Source organism: Gopherus flavomarginatus, assembly GCF_025201925.1.
Source record: "Gopherus flavomarginatus isolate rGopFla2 chromosome 13 unlocalized genomic scaffold, rGopFla2.mat.asm SUPER_13_unloc_3, whole genome shotgun sequence".
NCBI classification, from domain to species: Eukaryota; Metazoa; Chordata; order Testudines; family Testudinidae; genus Gopherus; species Gopherus flavomarginatus.
Window position 1 is genome coordinate 2,351,279 of NW_026114611.1, and position 18,917 is coordinate 2,370,195.

The 18,917-nt window shown below is 49.0% G+C and overlaps 1 non-coding gene across 1 annotated transcript; it reads right to left on the reverse strand.

Annotated features, from left to right (window-relative positions):
- Nucleotides 1–13,592: 13,592 nt before the first annotated feature.
- Nucleotides 13,593–13,674, reverse strand: TRNAS-GCU (transfer RNA serine (anticodon GCU)). The gene has a single exon. It is a non-coding gene; the product is annotated as a tRNA-Ser (tRNA).
- Between the last annotated feature and the right edge of the window lie 5,243 nt (nucleotides 13,675–18,917).

Genomic DNA, 18,917 nt, shown 5'->3' on the forward strand with positions numbered 1-18,917 from the left:
TGTGGAGTTGGTACTCGGGGCAGGGGTAGTGAATGGAGACACTCCCCCCAACCCAGAGGATGCTGGGACATGCCGGCCATTTCTGGGAGTGACACAGAGGGACGGAGGCAGAGTGGGCAGGGAGCCACCTTAGTGCTGTTGGCACATGTCTGCACACCCATTAGGGGAGGGGGCAGAAGTCGTCCATGTGCTGCCTGGGGTAGGGGCAGTGCACAGAGCTGCCTCCCCTGCTGGGTCTATTACAGGAGGGGAGGGGGTCTTTAGGCCTGTAAGGTGCAGCAGGTCGGACTAGATGATCACATTGGTCCTTTCTGACCTTAAAGGCTCTGAGTCTAAAAGGGAGAGGGAAGTAAAGGAAGTTTTTTTTAAAAAAATAAACCAAACATTGTAATACCAGGATAACTCCACCTGCTCATTGTATAGTCCCACCCCTTTCTTCCTCCATTGTGTGTTGAATGACTGTCATAAACAGATAGCTAAGGGTTAATGTCTCTTTCACCTGAAGCACCTGACCAGAGGACCAATCAGGAAACCGGATTTTTTCAACTTTGGGTGGAGGGAATTTAGTCTCTGAGTCTTTGTTGTCTGCCTGCTTTCTCTGAGCTTTGGAGAAGTAGTTCTACTTTCTAGTCTTCTGTTTCTAAGTGTAAGGACAAAGAGATCAGATAGTAAGTTCTATGGTTTCTTTTCTTTGGTATTTGCATGAATATAAGTGCTGGAGTGCTTTGATTTGTCTTCTTTTTGAATAAGGCTGTTTATTCAAAATTCTTTTAAGCAATTGACCCTGTGTTGTATCATCTAATACAGAGAGAACATTTGGATGTATTTTTCTTTCTTTTTATATAAAGCTTTCTTTTAAGACCTGTTGGAGTTTTTCTTTACTTCAGGGAAATTGAGTCTATACTCACCAGGGAATTGGTGGGAGGAAGAAGTCAAGGGGAGATCTGTGTGTTGGATTGCTAGCCTAATTTTGCATTCCCTCTGGGGGAATAGGAAAGTACTTTTTGTTTCCAGGAGTGGGAACAGAGAGGGAGATTCACTCTGTTTGGATTCACAGAGCTTGTGTCTGTGTATCTCTCCAGGAGCACCTGGAGGGGGGAAGGGAAAAAGGATTATTTCCCTTTGTTGTGAGACTCAAGGGATTTGGGTCTTGGGGTCCCCAGGGAAGGTTTTTCAGAGGGACCAGAGTGCCCCAAAACACTCTAATTTTTTGGGTGGTGGCAGCAGGTACCAGGTCCAAGCTGGTAACTAAGCTTGGAGGTTTTCATGTTAACCCCCATATTTTGGACGCTAAGGTCCAAATCTGGGACTAAGGTTATGACATGGTGGCAGCGGTGGGATATAGACAGAATCCAGAAGCCAGTAGAAATATTATATTTTTCTTTTCTCTGCTAAGGGCTTTTTAGCAGAGAGAGAAGCAGTTGGTTTTAAAAGGGAACCAGAGAGAATTTTTTTTTTCTGCTCTCTCTCGCAGTTTGTGGCTTGCATGTTAAGGGTCTTTTGTCATGCAATAGCCCTCCCATTAGGAGGCAAGTACCGGCACTTATATGCATGCAAATAAAGTGGTTTTTCTGGTTTCCCTTCATTGAACATTAGCTAGAGAGAGAAAGGGAAAAAAGCACTGTTGCTAGGCAGACTTCAGGAGGCAACAGAGAACCTGCAGTTCAGAAGATAAACACCGGAGGGCACCCCAACACAAGAAAACAGGAACCATGACTTCTAAGGCAAAAATTGGCGCCGAAGAACAAATCAAAGAAGCTGAACACAGGCGACAACTGGAAATAAAACAAAAAGAGATGGAGATGAAAGAAAGAGAAGAACAAATCAAACAGGCAGCACACAAAAGAAAACTAGAGGAAGAAGAGTTCGCCCACCGAAGGAAACAAGAAGAAGAAGAGTTGGCCCACCGCCGAGAAATGGAAAAGCACCAAAAAGAGAATGAAGAGAAGGAAAAACAGAGAAAACATGAACTGGAGTTGGCAAAAGCTGGGCTGCCTGTGCCAGCCAACCCTAACAACCCGGCGCCAAATATTGCTCCACAGCACAGGAAATTTCCCACCTACAAGGCAGGTGATGACACCGAGGCCTTCTTGGAAAATTTTGAAAGAGCCTGTCTTGGGTACAGCATTCCCGAAGACCAGTACATGGTAGAATTGAGGTCACAGCTCAGTGGACCTTTAGCAGAGGTGGCAGCTGAAATGCCTAAGCACCAAATGAATGACTATAAACTTTTTCTAACCAAGGCCAGATACAGGATGGGGATAACCCCAGATCATGCCCGTCGGCGCTTCAGAACCCAAAAGTGGAAACCCGAGGTGTCATTTCCCAAACACGCCTACTACATTGCAAAAAACTATGAGGCCTGGCTAACAGGAAACAACATTCAAACCTTGGAAGAACTGAACCTCCTCATACAAATGGAGCAGTTCTTGGATGGTGTTCCTGAAGACATCACGCGGTACATACAAGATGGAAACCCCAAGAATATCGCTGAGGCGGGGGAGATTGGAGCCAAATGGATGGAACTGGCAGAAAGCAAGAAAGCTACTGTCAAGGGGAACGATTACCCCAGGGGGCACACAGACCATAAACCCTACAACCGAGGACAGCCAAAGACCCCACATACCACCCAAGTAAAGCCACAGATACCCTACCCTTCAACCTCACCAGTCTCCAGTAACTCACCTCGGCCCAGTGACCCATCAGATGGAAGATGCTTTAAGTGTAATGAACTGGGACATATCAAGGCCAACTGTCCCAAGAACACCATGCGAGTGCAATTCATTACACCACCATCACACCAAAGATCCCCAGGCCCGGATGCCTCTCAAATACCCTTGGAGCGAAGGGAAAATTTGAGAGTGGGCGGAAAGAAGGTTACTGCGTGGAGAGACACGGGGGCACAAGTGTCAGCTATCCACCAATCCTTCGTTGACCCCAAATTCATCAACCCAAAGGCCAAAGTTACAATTTACCCCTTCATGTCACAAGCTGTAGACTTGCCTACAGCTCAACTGCCTGTCCAGTACAAAGGCTGGTCAGGAATGTGGACTTTTGCAGTCTATGACAATTATCCTATCCCCATGCTACTGGGGGAAGACTTGGCCAACCAGGTGAGGCGGGCCAAGAGAGTGGGAATGGTTACACGTAGCCAAACCAGGCAAGCTTCCAGACCCATTCCTGTTCCTGAACCGTCCACAGAGGCCCCGTCTGTGTTACCAGAGACCCAGACAGAGGTAGAGGACCCGGATTCCATGCCTACCACTGAAACAGCCACAGCATCTCCAGTCCCAGGCCCGGAACTGGAACAGCAACCAGCACCAGCAAGTGCAACTACATCTTCAAACTCAACGCCAGAGGGCGTCAGCGAGCCAAAACTGGCAGAAGCAACAGACAGCCATACCCAAAAGACTCAGCCAGAGCCTGAAATACCCTCAGGTGCACCAGCGGAGAGCGGTTCACCAGCAACGGAAACAACCCCATCACCTACATCGCTTCCAGAGGGACCAAGCCCAAGTCCACAGTCTGAGGAAGAACTGGTGACCCCAGCCTCAAGGGAACAGTTCCAGACTGAGCAGGAAGCAGATGACAGCCTTCAGAAAGCTTGGGCGGCGGCACGGAGCACCCCACCGCCTCTCAGCTCTTCTAATCGATCCCGGTTTGTTATAGACCAAGGACTTTTATACAAGGAAATTCTTTCTGGTGGACACCGGGAAGAATGGCAGCCGCAAAAACAGTTGGTGGTTCCAACTAAGTACCGGGAGAAGCTCTTAAGCTTAGCCCATGATCATCCCAGTGGCCATGCTGGGGTGAACAGAACCAAGGACCGGTTGGGGAAGTCCTTCCACTGGGAGGGGATGGGCAAGGACGTTGCCAAGTATGTCCAGTCTTGTGAGGTATGCCAAAGAGTGGGTAAGCCTCAAGACCAGGTCAAGGCCCCTCTCCAGCCACTCCCCATAATTGAGGTCCCATTTCAGCGAGTAGCTGTGGATATTCTGGGCCCTTTCCCAAAAAAGACGCCCAGAGGAAAGCAGTACGTACTGACTTTAGTGGACTTTGCTACCCGATGGCCAGAAGCAGTCGCTCTAGGCAACACCAGGGCTAACACTGTGTGCCTGGCCCTAACAGACATCTTTGCCAGGGTAGGTTGGCCCTCTGACATCCTTACAGATTCAGGGTCTAATTTCCTGGCAGGGACCATGAAAAAACTGTGGGAAACTCATGGGGTGAATCACTTGGTTGCCACCCCATACCACCATCAAACCAATGGCCTGGTGGAAAGGTTCAATGGAACTTTGGGGGCCATGATATGAAAATTCATCAACGAATTCTCCAATAATTGGGACCTAGTGTTGCAGCAGTTGCTGTTTGCCTACAGGGCTGTACCACATCCCAGTTTAGGGTTTTCACCATTTGAAATTGTGTATGGTCACGAGGTTAAGGGGCCATTACAGTTGGTGAAGCAGCAATGGGAGGGGTTTACGCCTTCTCCAGGAACTAACATTCTGGACTTTGTAAGCAACCTACAAAGCACCCTCCGACACTCTTTAGCCCTTGCTAGAGAGAACCTAAAGGATGCTCAAGAAGAGCAAAAGGCCTGGTATGACAGACATGCCAGAGATCGGTCCTTCAAGGTAGGAGACCAGGTTATGGTCTTGAAGGCACAACAGGCCCATAAGATGGAAGCATCATGGGAAGGGCCATTCACGGTCCAAGAGCGCCTGGGAGCTGTAAACTACCTCATAGCATTTCCCAATTCCTCACTAAAGCCTAAAGTGTACCATGTTAATTCTCTCAAGCCTTTCTATTCCAGAGACTTACAGGTTTGTCAGTTTACAGTCCAGGGAGATGATGCTGAGTGGCCTGACGGTGTCTACTACGACGGGAAAAAAGACGGTGGCGTGGAAGAGGTGAACCTCTCAACCACCCTGGAACGTCTGCAACGGCAACAAATCAAGGAGCTGTGCACTAGCTTCGCCCCATTGTTCTCAGCCACCCCAGGACGGACTGAACGGGCATACCACTCCATTGATACAGGTAATGCTCACCCAATCAGAACCCCACCCTACCGAGTGTCTCCTCATGCCCAAGCTGCTATAGAACGGGAGATCCAGAACATGCTACAGATGGGTATAATCCGCTCATCTACCAGTGCATGGGCATCTCCAGTGGTTCTGGTACCCAAACCAGATGGGGAAATACGCTTTTGCATGGACTACCGTAAGCTAAATGCTGTAACTCGTCCGGACAACTATCCAATGCCACGTACCGATGAGCTATTGGAAAAGTTGGGACGTGCCCAGTTCATCTCTACAATAGACTTAACCGAGGGGTACTGGCAAGTACCGCTAGATGAACCTGCCAAGGAGAGGTCAGCATTCGTCACCCATGCGGGGGTGTATGAATTCAATGTCCTTCCTTTCGGCCTTCGAAATGCACCCGCCACCTTCCAGAGGCTGGTAGATGGTCTACTAGCTGGACTGGGAGAATTTGCAGTTGCCTACCTCGATGATGTGGCCATTTTTTCAGACTCCTGGCCCGAACACCTACTACACCTGGAAAAGGTCTTTGAGCGCATCAGGCAGGCAGGACTAACTGTTAAGGCCAAAAAGTGTCAAATAGGCCAAAACAGAGTGACTTACCTGAGGCACCAGGTGGGTCGAGGAACCATACACCCCCTACAGGCCAAGGTGGATGCTATCCAAAAGTGGCCTGTCCCACGGTCCAAGAAGCAGGTCCAATCCTTCTTAGGCTTGGCCGGATACTACAGGCGATTTGTACCACACTACAGCCAAATCGCTGCCCCATTGACCGACCTGACCAAAAAGACCCAGCCAAATGCCGTTAAGTGGACTGATGAGTGTCAAAAGGCCTTTACCCAGCTTCAGGCGATGCTCATGTCTGACCCTGTGCTCAGGGCCCCGGACTTTGACAAGCCATTCCTAGTAACCACGGATGCATCTGAGCGTGGTATAGGAGCAGTGCTCATGCAGGAAGCAACAGATCACAACTTCCATCCTGTCGTGTTTCTCAGTAAGAAACTATCTGAGAGGGAAAGTCACTGGTCAGTCAGTGAAAAGGAATGCTATGCCATTGTGTACGCCCTGGAAAAGCTACGCCCATATGTTTGGGGACGGCGGTTCCAACTACAAACTGACCATGCTGCACTAAAGTGGCTTCATACTGCCAAGGGGAACAACAAGAAACTTCTTCGCTGGAGTTTAGCTCTCCAAGATTTTGATTTTGAAATTCAACACATCACAGGAGCTTCTAACAAAGTAGCTGATGCACTCTCCCGTGAGAGTTTCCCAGAATTCAGTAGTTAAAAAGTGTTCTTAAAATGTAGAAGTCTGTTAGTTATATACTTAGTAGTATATGTAAAGGTGCATGTGTTGTAGTAATCTGTTTATTTTCAAGTTCTAGAAGGAAATCGCCGCCAGTGAGCTTCCCCACTGTCTGCAATTTGGGGGGCGTGTCATAAACAGATAGCTAAGGGTTAATGTCTCTTTCACCTGAAGCACCTGACCAGAGGACCAATCAGGAAACCGGATTTTTTCAACTTTGGGTGGAGGGAATTTAGTCTCTGAGTCTTTGTTGTCTGCCTGCTTTCTCTGAGCTTTGGAGAAGTAGTTCTACTTTCTAGTCTTCTGTTTCTAAGTGTAAGGACAAAGAGATCAGATAGTAAGTTCTATGGTTTCTTTTCTTTGGTATTTGCATGAATATAAGTGCTGGAGTGCTTTGATTTGTCTTCTTTTTGAATAAGGCTGTTTATTCAAAATTCTTTTAAGCAATTGACCCTGTGTTGTATCATCTAATACAGAGAGAACATTTGGATGTATTTTTCTTTCTTTTTATATAAAGCTTTCTTTTAAGACCTGTTGGAGTTTTTCTTTACTTCAGGGAAATTGAGTCTATACTCACCAGGGAATTGGTGGGAGGAAGAAGTCAAGGGGAGATCTGTGTGTTGGATTGCTAGCCTAATTTTGCATTCCCTCTGGGGGAATAGGAAAGTACTTTTTGTTTCCAGGAGTGGGAACAGAGAGGGAGATTCACTCTGTTTGGATTCACAGAGCTTGTGTCTGTGTATCTCTCCAGGAGCACCTGGAGGGGGGAAGGGAAAAAGGATTATTTCCCTTTGTTGTGAGACTCAAGGGATTTGGGTCTTGGGGTCCCCAGGGAAGGTTTTTCAGAGGGACCAGAGTGCCCCAAAACACTCTAATTTTTTGGGTGGTGGCAGCAGGTACCAGGTCCAAGCTGGTAACTAAGCTTGGAGGTTTTCATGCTAACCCCCATATTTTGGACGCTAAGGTCCAAATCTGGGACTAAGGTTATCACAATGACCTGCAGAACATTGATTCTCTCATTCCATTGCTAAACTGATACAATATGACTGAAATTAAACTAATTCCCAGCAGAGAAAACACCACATCACTGCACTGGCTGGGAATCAAACCCCAGTCAACTATTTGGAAGGCAACTATGCGCACCACTATATCACCAATGCATCTGGTGGCAGTATCACTTATGGTTGCCCAATGAGGCTAGACAAGCATTGAGGAGATTTTCTGCCCATTAAAATGAACTGGATTCTCATCACTAAAAAAAACCACCTCCATCTTTACTTGGGTTTGAACCATCAGCCTTTCAATTAGCCACAAAAGATGTTAATCACAAGGTATGTCTACACTAGGGGATTATTCTGATTTTACAGAAACCAGTTTTTGGAAACAGATTGTATAAAGTCGAGTGCACGCGGCCCCACTAAGCACATTAGTTCGGCGATGTGCGTCCATATACCGAGGCTAGTGTCAATTTCCGGAGCGTTGCATTGTGGGTAGCTATCCCATAGCTATCCCATAGTTTCTGCAGTCTCTCCCACCCATTGGAAATCTGGGTTGAGGTCCCAATGCCTGATGGGGCAAAAACAGTGTCGTGGGTGATTCTGGGTACATGTCGTCACTCAGTCCTTCCTCCGTGAAAGCAATGGCAGACCATCATTTCGCGCCCTTTTCCCTGTATTGCCTGGGCAGACGCCATAGCACGACAACCATGGAGCCCGTTCAGCCTTTTTTCACTGTCACCGTATGACTACTGGATGGTGCTGACAGACGCGGTACTGCAGCACTACACAGCAGCATCCCCTTGCCTTTTCAAGTTAGCAAAGATGGTGTCATAAACAGATAAGTAAGAGTTAATAGCACAGAAGTGCTTCATATCTCTTTGCCTGGAAAGGGTTAACAAGAACAGTGAGCCTGGCTGTCACCTGACCAGAGGACCAATCAGAGGACAGGATACTTTCAAATCTTGAGGGAGGGAAATTTTTGGGCTGTGCTGTTAGTTTTGGTTGTTGTTCACTCTGGGGGCTCAGAGGGACTAGATGTGCAACCAGGTTTCTCTCCAATCTCCCTGATACCGGTTCTTATAGATTCCAAGTAGTGAGTACTAGATAGATAAAGCGAGTTAGGTTTATGTTTGTTTTCTTTATTTGCAAATGTGTATTTGGCTGGAAGGAGTTCAAATGGTATTTTGCTGAAAAGGTTTTAATTTGTACTTGTATACTTAGGCTGGGAGGGTGTTCCCAGTGTCTATAGCTGAAAGACCCTGCACCTATTTCATTTTTTTAAATGTACAAAGATAATTTTTACTGTTTTTTCTTTCTTTAATTAAAAGCTTTTCTTGTTTAAGAACCTGATTGTTTTTTATTCTGGTGTGAGACCCCAGGGGACTGGGTCTGGATTCACCATGGAATTGGTGGGCAGAAAGGAGGGAAAAGGGAGAGAGAGGCTGATTTCTCTCTGTGCCAGGATTACTTTCTCTCAGGAAGAGTCTGGGAGGGGGAAAGAGAAGGAGGGAGGAAGTTGAATTGTCCTCTCTGTTTTGTGATTCAAGGAGTTTGAATCACAGTGATCTTCCAGGGTAACCCAGGGAGGGGAAGCCTGGGAGAGGCAATGGTGAGGGAAAGGGTTTACTTTCCTTGTGTTAAGATCTATAGGGTCTGGGTCTTGGGGGTCCCCGGGCAAGGTTTTGGGGGGACCAGAGTGTACCAGGCACTGGAATTCCTGGTTGGTGGCAGCGCTACAGGTTCTAAGCTGGTAATTAAGCTTAGAGGAATTCATGCTGGTACCCCATCTTTTGGACGCCAAGGTTCAGAGTGGGGATTATACCATGGCAGATGGTTACCAGCCATACCGTCCCGTCTGCTGCTTTGCAAGTTGACAATGACAGTTACCAGTTATACTGTACCGTCTGCTGCTGTCATGGATGCTCCTGGCCGGCCTCGGTGAGGCTGGCCAGGGGCGCATGGACAAAAATGGGAATGACTCCCCGGGTCATTCCCTTCTTTGAGTTTTGTCTAAAGGGAGAGTCAGTCCTGTCTAGACTATCAGGCAAGCCTACTAAAGAACAAGAGAGTCAAACAGCCACTCTGGGTGAGAACCCCAGGCATCCCGCAGAAATGATGAGCTGCATGCCATTCCAGGGGGTTCCCCTGCAATAACCCCACCCATTGCTTTCCTCGTCCCCCACCCTTCCTGGGCTACTGTGGCAGTGATCCCCCTGTTTATGTGATGAAGTAATAAAGAATGCAGGAATCTGAAACAACACTGACTTTATTGCCTCTGCAAGCAGAGCTCAAAGGGGGCCAAAGCCGCAGAATTGCGGCCACACTAACCCTAATCCGACATGGCAAATACCGATTTCAGCACTACTCCCCTCGTTGGTACAGATATCGGTATTAAGAGCCCTTTATATCAATATAAAGGGCTTCGTTGTGTGGACGGGTGCAGGGTTAATGCGATTTTATGCTGCTAAATTAGATATAAACTTGTAGTGTTGACCAGGCCAGAGAGAGCAGCAGGTTTTCCCTACTGTTTCCTGCTCTTGTTTTCTTGACTAGTTCTCCTCCACACCAAGTTACTTTTTACTTTGTGAGTCTGGCAAACTCAGTTGGCAGAGTATCAGACTTTTAATTGGATGGTCCAGGGTTCAAGTCCCTGGTCAGGTGATAAACTACTCTCCAAGATCTTAAACTGTCTTTCTGGAGTCCTCTTTGACATAACTTTCTCTCATCAGGATTTTCCCTTTCCTCAGAAGGGCCTTTTTCTGTGTGTGTTTGAAGGGGCAACTTCCTGACAGCCCCTCTGTCCTTGCAGCCTGGAGGAATAAAGGCCTCTGGGCATATAGCATGTTCCTTCCCTGCACACACACACACACACACATACAAACACATAGAATTTCCCTAGGAATTAGAATCACCTGCTGCTTTCCCCTTTCCTGCTGGATCCCCAAATGACGATGCTCTTCAGCCTAAACCCATATCCCCTCTTTTCCCAGTGCCCCTCAGTCCCAAACTTCAGTCCCTTCTATGCACACTGCTTCTCACTCCGAACCAGAGCCTACTCCTCTTCACCCTTCTCCTCTGTCCCTACTCACAGCCCCCTCAATCCCAACCCACAGGCCCCTCCTCCTCACGCTGCTCCTCAATCCCAACCCACAGCCCCCTCCTATTCCCAGTGCCTCTCAATCCCAGCCGACAGCTCCCTCCTTCCCTCCAGCAGCAAGTGCTTCAGACTCCCTCAGGAAGATTTTCTTGCAAGGTTTCGTGTATGAGTCTGCATGTGGATTTTACAGTATATTGGAAATATGCTGGGTTGCTTGCTGACATGATCACTTTTGCCTGGTGTTGGATTCCCAGTCTCCTTGTTATTGGGGCAGGAGAAATAAAGCATTGTTATCCTTGTGTAAACTGAGGGCAGCACAACTGTGCTCGGCAGACCCCGACTGAGGGACTCACGCTCAGTTCAATAGCACTTGCTAGGCAGGGGACAGGGGTTTGAAAGCCAAATTGGCTGGCGCATGGGTCCTAATACTAAAATTTAGGGGTTAGATCAGTGTTAGGACAGGGTGGCTGTGGAGGGATGAGTGAGTCCGCAGACAAGTTAGTGAGAATAGTGCCTTCTTATTTTCCCCCTTTTCCATCCAGGATGGCAGGTGAACTCTACAGAGGCACCTCTGGGCTTGCACTGACTAAGGACAACAGCTGTGAGTGGGGTGCAGAGAGGCGATGGCTCATGTTAAAGGACTTGTGGTTGCTGGACTTATGAACCGTAGGGAGAAGGACACCGCCCAGCTTATTTGGGGGGTGAGTCTTTTCCTCTTGGTTTATGTTTATGCGTTGGGGCTGCTGACATGACTTTTGCTAACCCTGGGCTTACATTGCAATGTAGACATACCCTGAGAGGGCATCTATAACGTAATAAAAGCAGTGTGGCCCGGCTGGCCTGGATCATCTGACTTGGACTCCTGGGGCTCAGGTTGTGAGGCCAAAAACTGCAGTGTAGACATTTAGGCTCAGACTGGAGCCCAGCTTCGGAGACCCTCACCCCTTGTGGGGTCTCAGAGGCTGGGCTGAAGCCCAAGTGTCTACACTGTAATTTTATAACCCTGCAGCACAAGCCCCGCAAGCCTGAATCAACTGACCCAGGGTTTGAGAATAGTGACTTGGGTGTGTTTATGACAGTGCAGACATAATACTACGCTATGTCCACGCTGCAATGAAACACCCAGAGCTGCCCCATGCCAGCTCAGGCTCCCGAGGCTTTGGCCATGGGGTGGTAAATTTGCAGTGTCGATGTCTCAGCTCAGGCTCAATACTGGGCTCTGGACCCCCTCAAAGCTGGGAGGGAGTTTAGCAAGCAAAAAAGGTAAAACCGCAATGAAGTATTACCCTGGCCTCAATGGCATTTCTCCATTGGTCTGCCTGCTTTGGGGCAGGGACAATAACACATCCTGCTGCATTCGTTATTTCATAGGGTGGTTTAGGATTTTCATTCTCAGGCACTGGGCACAAAGCAGGACTCAACCCTTGGCATAAACTAAATGAGCTGGCCACAGATCTGGCAGCCACAATGAGCATTTGGTGCGAGAGCTCAGACCTGCCCCTGTCCCAGAGGGAGGGGGTCATCCATGAGGGGACTGGACCACTGACCTACCAGCTCCTAACTCCCAAACGTTCAGTAACTCTGTTATCAGTGCCTGTGTGTGTAGTTTAAACCATAAGAAAACCCACACTGGGCTAGACCAAAGGTCCTTCTGACAACAGCCAAGAGCAGGTGCCCCAAAAGCCACTCAACAGGGCCCCACTGGCAGTTATTATCCCTGCCTGAAAAGCAGACAGACCAATGGAGAACTGCCATGAGTCCAGGGTAATACTTCCCTGCGGTTTTACCATTTCCACTTGCTAAACTCCCTCCCAACCTTCTGGGCTCCTAGACCTATCCTAGTGTTATGTCTACACTGTGATTAAAACACCCAGGTCACCTGTCTCAAAGCCCAGGTCAGCTGACTCAGGGTTATGGGACTTGGACTGCAAGACTATAAAATGACAGTGCAGACATATGGACTTGAACCCAACCTCTGAGACCCCCACGAGGGGTGAGGGTTTCTGAACCCAGGCTTCAGTGTGAACACAAATATCTGCACCACAGTTTTTAGCCTCTCAGCCTTAGCATAATGAGCCCAAGTCAGATGACTCAGGCCAGCCATCCTGCCATCTTTATCCCGGGAGAGATGGATTCTAAGGGTACTTTCCCATTGCAATGGAAGCCCAGGTGTGGCACGCTGTGCTTAAAGCAGCACCCTGCAAGCCCCATATTCACCACTCTCATATAGTGATGATACGTTTTGAACAAAGTCTGCCTGGTGAGGTATCTTTTTAAAAATCTTGAAGTGTTCATCTGTTGAACATTAATGTCTTCTTGCATTCTATGTGCTCACATTGGTTTAGGAAGTTATGAAGTTTGCTCTTTGTGCATTACAGAAATATGTTATGAGGTTGGGAAATGCCCCCCACCAGCCTTTCAGGTGCAAAAATGGAGGAGCCAGACTCACTGCTGGCCCATTAAAGGTGGCTACAGTCCCAAAGACTATCCCAGGAACCGTGTACAATGCAGACTTCGCCGAGATAACACAGCAACAATGGACATTGCTTGACACACATCATAGCAAAGGAGCTTTCTAGAGAGTTGGAAGAAACTATGAAAGAGGGGAAGAGACATCATGACTTGGCATCTCTCCCCCACAAATCAACAGCTGGAAACACACCTGGATGACAAAACTGATTCATGAATCAGAAGATAATAATAATAATACATTCAAACCAAAGTCCACAAATAGCTAGTACTGGTTTTTCAGCTGAAAATTTCCAGTTTGGGGAATTTTGTTTTCCCAATCAGACCTTGCCAAGGGAAGCAGGGAGAAAATGTTTGAGTTGCCTCCTTCAGAACAGCTTAGCCTAGACACTCTAGCTGTGGGTCACTGTCATGGCCTTGCTGAGAACTGTGGTATTTTAATAATTTGGGAAGGTCTCAGGGTGTTTGGGGGAGATTATGAGGCTGTTACCTTTTGAGATGAAAACTAAGACATACAGGACTAGAGAATTTTTTTTTTTAGAAATCTGAGATTTAGACATTTTATTTAAAGCAAAGGGGTTTCTGAGCAGGGTTTTGTTTGCAGGCAGCAACATTGTTTGCTCTGTCATTGTACCAAAGGGGGAGATGGTTGTTTAGAAAGGAGGAGTGAAGACTAAATGCATCCAATGAGGATGGGATTTGAACCCATGTGTGCAGAGCACAATGGATTAGCAGTCCATCGCCTTAACCACTCGGCCACCTCATCTGAGATATCAGGGAATGGACAGGAGGAGAAATCTAAGGCCAGCAGAGACAGGGACACTAAGGTGTTTTTAAATACTAAGTGGAAGCAGGGGCTGAATGAACTCCCCCCTCACACCTAGTGACCAGCTGTGGGAAAGGCTTCAGGAACAGACCATGTTTGCATAGACACACCTACTCTGCCTAGGTATGCAGCATCATGGGGCTGCTTTCCCAAAATGACCAGTTTTAGCTGGTGGCGGGTTACAAATCACTTTAGCACTGAGTGGTACGAAATGTTATTATCCTTCCTGCATGAGTGAAGGGCAGCAGAACATACTTAGTCGGTGCTGATGGGTGAGGAATAGCTTTTATTGGACTGCATAGAAGTGATTCAGAATGTCACCCTAAAGCAGTGGTCCCCAAACATTTCACACTGTGCCCTCTTATCCATGGCTGTGGGCCCTCGGAGCCACAGTTGAAAACTGGGGCTGGGAGTGGGGTGTTGCTTGCAGAAGAAAGGGGTGCAGACAGGGGTAAGGGGGTTGAGGCCAAGCTGGCAATCAGGGGCCCAGGCTGAGGACAGAGTCGGGCTGACTGGTGCTCCCTCCATGGGGGCTGGCTTAGCCCCTGAGGTGCCCCTATGAATCTTCCTCTTTGTTCCCCTAGGAGTCATGCCCCACATTTTGGGGACCACTGAACCCTACATGTTAAGCACGGGCTAGTGATGCCAGAGCCCAGGGAAAGGGAGAACAAGTGCAGGGGCCCCAGCACTGGAACTAAGCCCCCTCACTTCTGTCTGTGGCTCTGCCCCCTTCCACACCTTCCACCCACGGCCCCATCCACTATGTCACCTCTGTTCCACCACTTCCCCCACTAGCCCCACCCTGTCACTCCTTTACCCCTGCCCCGCTGTGTCCCCAAGACCAGAGAAGCTCTGTGCCCCTGCTGCAGCCCCCGGGCCGTAGCACGGAGTGAGAGCTCCTCCAGCCCTGGGGCTGACATGGGGGAGACTTTTCCAGGGGGACCTAATTTCTCCAGGGCCCCTCGTCATGGGCTCCACTGTCTCCTTGTCGATGCAAGGTTTGGGGAGGCTGAGCCCACCCAAGCCTACATTATGTGCTGCCCAGGCTACCACTGCTCAGTGTGTGGTCAGTCTCCTTGTGTTCTCTGCTGTTCTTGCTGGGGAGCTTGGTCGGCCTTAGGGATGGGGCCCCCCAGCAGCCACCCAGGGCTCCAGGGGGTCAAAGGGCACTGTGTGGCAGTGTGAAGGTGCTCACTGCTCTCCCCTGCCCCAATGCTCCTCCATGGCCCCATAGAGGGTTGAGGGGAGCGAGGTGCAACACTATGTGCTCCATGCGTCCTGGTCACTTTCCCCACCTGGGCTGTGCTGTGAAGGGAGCATCAGAAGCTGCTGCTCTCTGCCCTCCCCTTATGCAGCCTGGCTGAGGAAAGTGACCTGGATGCAGGGAACTCAGATGATGTCGCTTCTTGCCCCCCCACCCCACCTCTGCAGCTCCTAGGGGTGCCCAGAGGAGCAGCATTCCAGGGAGGAGCTGGTAGCAATGCCAGCTGCTCCATGCAAACGGGTCACTGTCCCCACGTGGGTGCAGGAGGGGGTGCAGGGGTTAGGGGTGAAGGGGGTGCAGCAGAGGGGCAGTGGCTGGTGGCACATGAGCGGGAAACAATAGGGGAAACCTGCTGCTTTCTCTGGCCCGGTCAACACTATGAGTTTATATCAAATTTAGCAGCTTTAAATAGCATTAACCATGAACCCGTCCACACAATGAAGCCCTTATATCGATATAAAGAGTTCTAAATACCGGTATCTGTACTCCTCCCCGATGAGGGGAGTAGCGCTGAAATCGGTATTGCTATTTCGGATTAGGGTTAGTGTGGCCACAATTCAATGGTATTGGCCTCCAGGCGCCATCCCACAGTGCACCATTATGACTACTTTGAACAGCAATCTGAACTCGGATGCATTGGCCAAGTAGACAGGAAAAGCCCGGTGAAATTTTGAATTTTATTTCCTGTTTGCTCAGCGTGGAGTGCCGATCAGCACAGGTGACCATGCAGTCCCAGAATCAAAAAAGAGCTTGCAAAGCAGCAGACGGGATGTTATGGCTGGTAACCATCTTTGCTAACTTGCAAAAGGCAAGAGGATGCTGCTGTGTAGCGCTACAGCACCGCGTCTGTCAGCACCATCCAGTAGACATACGGTGACAGTGAAAAAAAGCTGAACAGGCTCCATGGTTGCCGTGCTATGGCGTCTGCCCAGGCAATCCAGGGAAAAGGAAGCAAAATGATTGTCTGCCGTTGCTTTCATGGAGGGAGGAGTGAGTGACGACATTTACCCAGAATCACCCACGACACTGTTTTTGCCCCATCAGGCATTGGGACATCAACCCAGAATTCCAGTGGGTGGGAGAGACTGCGGAAACTATGGGATAGCTATGGGATAGCTACCTACAGTGCAACGCTCCGGAAATCGACGCTAGCCTCTGTACATGGACGCACACCGCCGAATTAATATATTTAGTGTGTCCACGTGCACTCGACTTTATACAATTTGTTTCCAAAAAACAGTTTCTCTAAAATCGAAATAATCCCGTAGTGTAGACATACCCTGTGATTAACAACTTTAGTGGCTAATTGAAAGGCTGATGGTTCAAACCCAAGTGAAGATGCAGGTGTTTTTTTTTAGTGATGAGAATCCAGTACATTTTAACAGGCTGAAAATCTCCTCAATGCTTGTTTAGCCTCATTGGGCAAGCATAAGTAGCACTTTCACCAGGTGCATTGGTGGGATAGTGGTGAGCATAGCTGTCTTCCAAGCAATTGACCTGGGTTCAGTTCCCAGCCGATGCAGTGATGTAATGTTTTCTCCCTTGGGAGTTGATTTAATTTCAGTTGCATTGTATCAGTTTATCAATGGAATGAGACAATCAATGTTCTACAGATCATTCAACACACAGTGGAGGAAGAAAGGAGAGCGACTGTATAATGAGCTGTTGAAGTCATCTTTGTATTACAATGTTTGGATTTTTTTTTAAAAAAACTTCCTTTACTTCCCTCTCACTTTTAGACTCGGAGCCTTTAAGGTCAGAAGGGACCAGTGTGATCATCTAGTCCGTCCTGCTGCACCTTACAGGCCAAAAGACCCCACCCATCCACTCCTGTAATAGACCCAGTAGGGGAGGCAGCTCTGTGCACTGCTCCTACCCCAGGCAGCACATGGGCGACCTCTGCTCCCCTCCCCTCATGGGTGTGCAAAGATGTGCCAACAGCACTAAGGTGGCTCCCTGCCCACTCTACCTCCATCCCTCCGTGCCACTCCCAGAAGTGGTTGGCATGTCCCGGCATCCCCTGGGGCAGGGGGAGTGTCTCCATTCATTGCCCCTGCCCCAAGTACCAACTCTGCAGCTCCCATTGGCCAGAAACTGCAACCAATGGGAGCTCTGGGGGCAGCGCCTGCATGCAGCAGTGCATGGACACACCCTGGCATGGCCCACCTAGGAGCTGCTGATGCAGGATTGTCTGTATCGATCACTTTGGGAGCTGCACTGCCCGAGGTAAGCATCACCCCTCCTACCCCCCAATCCCCTTCCCCAGTGCAGAGTCAGCACCCTGCACCCAAATTTCCTCCCATAGCTTTGCTTGCCTTCCTTTCACCCAGAACCATCCTTCTTCTCCTGGGATGCAAGTAGCCATCCCTGGGAAACCAAGAGGTAGGCACAGGATTCTACCTCCCAGCAGCCAACTGCACCTCCCCAGGCTTTGCAGAACGAATGGTGGCACTCTACTAACCCCACTTAGCAGCACTGAGGTGCTTAGCTTCTGCCCTGCCTTCCTCAGCTGGACTTTCCTCTTTTGCCCCGTTCCTGCCTCACTCCCTCCTTTGGCATGTCACACAAAGGAGGCCAGCAGGAAGAGCCGACCTCCGTAGGCCAACCTCCAAGGGCAGAGGAGGCCAAGTCACAAGGCTTCAAAAGGTGACTGGCCTAGACCCTCTAGCTTTCCCCTGCTGATGCCAAGGCTTTTTGCTCAGCTCATTTCACCACCGTCTGCCATGCAGGGGTTGGGGTTACTGCAGGACAGGACAGTGGCAGCAGTAGGAGCACTTTGCTGGACAGGCAGAAAAAGTAAAACCTCCTGTTTTTGAACCAATCACCTTTTGCATGTTAGGCAAATGTGATAAACACTACACTACAGAAACTGTGTTGCAAGGCTTTCTCCCTCCCTTCATAAGAACATGAGAACAGCCATACTGGGTCAGACCGAAGGTCCATCCAGCCTAGTATCCTGTCTGCCAACAGTGGCCAATGACAGGTGCCCCAGAGGGACTGAACCTAACAGGTAATGATCAAGTGATTTCTCTCCTACCATCCATCTCCACCCTATGACAAACAGAGGCTAGGGACACCATTCCTTACCCATCCTGGATAATAGCCATCAATGGACTTAACCTCCATGAATTTATCTAGATTTTTTTTTTAAATCCTGTTATAGTCCCAGCCTTCACAACCTTCTCAGCCAAGGAGTTTGACATGTTGACTGTGCACTGTGTGAAGAACCTCCTTTTATTTGTTTTAAACCTGCTGCTCATTACTTTCATTTGGTGTTCCCTAGTTCTTATATTATGGGAACAAGTAAATAACTTTTCCTTATTCACTTTAGGATGTGGGGTCTGGGCTGGGCTCACTTTAGTCCCAGGGTGGGGTCTCCTGAATGTTGGGAAACATCCTTTGCTGCTACCCAGACACAGCAGGCTACTAGTGACAAACCAGGGCTGGGATGAGAGGGGAATGTTGCATGGACTTTATCATACAGGGCCCATCGTGCTTCTCAGAGCCCAGAGGCGAGAATCTAGAGAAGGGTGAGTCATTTCTCAGCTGCATTCTCAGGAGAAGCCGGTAGCCATCCTTGATCAGACACTCAGGAGAGCAACCACAGCAGTTCTGCGGAGAGCTCTGGCTGCCAGGGGATCCAGCTAGGAGAGGGAGTGCTGAGGGCTCTGCAGTTTTTGCAGTGGGGCTGTCTCAGGAGTCACAGGTGGCTTTGTTGGTGGGGTGGTGAAGTAGGGACTACAGGATGTGAGGCTGGCTGAAATGAAACTGCACAAAAAGCCTCCCCATTTGTTCCAGCTAAGGCCCTACTTTGGCCTCTCCTCCTTTCATAAATATCTCCATATCTACCCCAGCTCTCAGAAACACCCTCTCTCCATGGGTATTTTCACGGTTTCTTCCTTTTTTCATGGAGAGAGAC